Below are 2500 nucleotides of genomic sequence, written 5' to 3'. Positions count from 1 at the left end.
CCGTATTGTACCTTAACCTAACCCGTATTGTACCTTAACCTAACCCGTATTGTACCTTAACCTAACCCGTATTGTACCTTAACCTAACCCGTATTGTACCTTAACCTAACCCGTATTGTACCTTAACCTAACCCGTATTGTGCCTTAACCTAACCCGTATTGTGCCTTAACCTAACCCGTATTGTGCCTTAACCTAACCCGTATTGTGCCTTAACCTAACCCGTATTGTGCCTTAACCTAACCCGTATTGTGCCTTAACCTAACCCGTATTGTGCCTTAACCTAACCCGTATTGTGCCTTAACCTAACCCGTATTGTGCCTTAACCTAACCCGTATTGTGCCTTAACCTAACCCGTATTGTGCCTTAACCTAACCCGTATTGTGCCTTAACCTAACCCGTATTGTGCCTTAACCTAACCCGTATTGTGCCTTAACCTAACCCGTATTGCGCCTTAACCTAACCCGTATTGCGCCTTAACCTAACCCGTATTGCGCCTTAACCTAACCCGTATTGCGCCTTAACCTAACCTATATTGCGCCTTAACCTAACCTATATTGCGCCTTAACCTAACCTATATTGCGCCTTAACGTAACCCGCGTTGCGCCTTAACGTAACCCGCGTTGCGCCTTAACGTAACCCGCGTTGCGCCTTAACGTAACCCGCGTTGCGCCTTAACCTAACCCGCGTTGCGCCTTAACCTAACCCGCGTTGCGCCTTAACCTAACCCGCGTTGCGCCTTAACCTAACCCGCGTTGCGCCTTAACCTAACCCGCGTTGCGCCTTAACCTAACCCGCGTTGCGCCTTAACCTAACCCACGTTGCGCCTTAACCTAACCCACGTTGGGCCTTAACCCAACACACGTTGGGCCTTAACCCAACACACGTTGGGCCTTAACCCAACACACGTTGGGCCTTAACCCAACACACGTTGGGCCTTAACCCAACACACGTTGGGCCTTAACCCAACACACGTTGGGCCTTAACCCAACACACGTTGGGCCTTAACCCAACACACGTTGGGCCTTAACCCAACACACGTTGGGCCTTAACCCAACACACGTTGGGCCTTAACCCAACACACGTTGGGCCTTAACCCAACACACGTTGGGCCTTAACCCAACACACGTTGGGCCTTAACCCAACACACGTTGGGCCTTAACCCAACACACGTTGGGCCTTAACCCAACACACGTTGGGCCTTAACCCAACACACGTTGGGCCTTAACCCAACACACGTTGGGCCTTAACCCAACACACGTTGGGCCTTAACCCAACACACGTTGGGCCTTAACCTGCTCTGTAATTGTCATACGACGCGTTAAATTAGTGTAGTGTTGCCTAACTGCAACCCCCGCAATATAGTTTGCTACCCGCACTGCCCGGTCCCCAGAGTATCGCTTCATGTTAAACACCTTGCAGCTATACACTGTAATGCGGATGGCAGCAGGACGTACATGCTCAATGCCCTTCGCAGTTGTTCATTGGCATTCGCATGGCGAAGCACAGCCTACGTTGTGGTACGGCTTGTGTCAACTGTCCGCTGATGTTGTACGTCCAAATCACACACTGTACTGCACATTGGTCCTCATGTACTGAATGATACATCGTGGTACATGTGTGACCGTACCACGACTGCGCCAACAACGGCGAACCATACGGTCCAAATATTGTGCACTCAGCTACGTGTCGTCTCCCTATAAGAGCTGGATTGCAGTATGGTATGCCGTGGATGGCGATCAGCATGAGCCGTCTGTTGATGTAGTGGCGCGTGTTGTCAGACGTAGTCGTCTCTTCTCACTCACCGTGATAGCATGGTGCACTGCGTTCCACATCTGCGACATGCGACAGAGGCCGGTTGACAGTCGTTCGCGCAATGGACATCGCATACGTACGGGGGCCACCTTCCACGTGTTCGCGAAGCGTGCACATGTTGTTGCGTGTATGTGGGCAGACATAGTGTGTCGTGACACCTGACACAGGCATGCAACAATCGTTGAATTTGCAAATGGCGATGGACGTCTACGTTTGCTGGTGACGTTACGCAAATGAACAACTGGTAAACCGTTGTGGTGCGGTTGTTCTCGCTAGAGGTGAATCAGTGATGGCGACGATCGGTTGAGCTACCAACCGGTTGTTTCAGCGATACCCACCATGCCCACGAACGTGAATGGCATGTGGGTGTGAAGCGATACGCGGCGGTGGCTGGGTGGGACCGTCCCCGGCCGGTGAGGGGGGGCCTCCCGGCGTGCTGGCCGCGCGGTGCGTGGGCGCACGCGCTACAGCCGGCTGGTGGGGGCGGCCAGTGGCAGGCGCGCCGGCCGACGGAGGCGGCAGGCGGCGCAGCTGCGCGCCGGCGCACCCTGCACGCGGCGCCGTGCGGCCAAAGTAGGTCCTCGCGGGCCCGGTGCGAAGCGCGGTGGACATCTGCAGTGTGCTGGTCCGATTGAGGACTGTGTGCGCTGAGGATGCGCCGCCGCCCGGCGCTCGGCGCCGCGACGC

Source organism: Schistocerca americana, unplaced genomic scaffold, assembly GCF_021461395.2.
Source record: "Schistocerca americana isolate TAMUIC-IGC-003095 unplaced genomic scaffold, iqSchAmer2.1 HiC_scaffold_536, whole genome shotgun sequence".
Taxonomy (NCBI): Eukaryota; Metazoa; Arthropoda; class Insecta; order Orthoptera; family Acrididae; genus Schistocerca; species Schistocerca americana.
The sequence above is the reverse complement of the archived record's forward strand: the minus strand, read 5'-3'. Positions refer to the sequence as shown.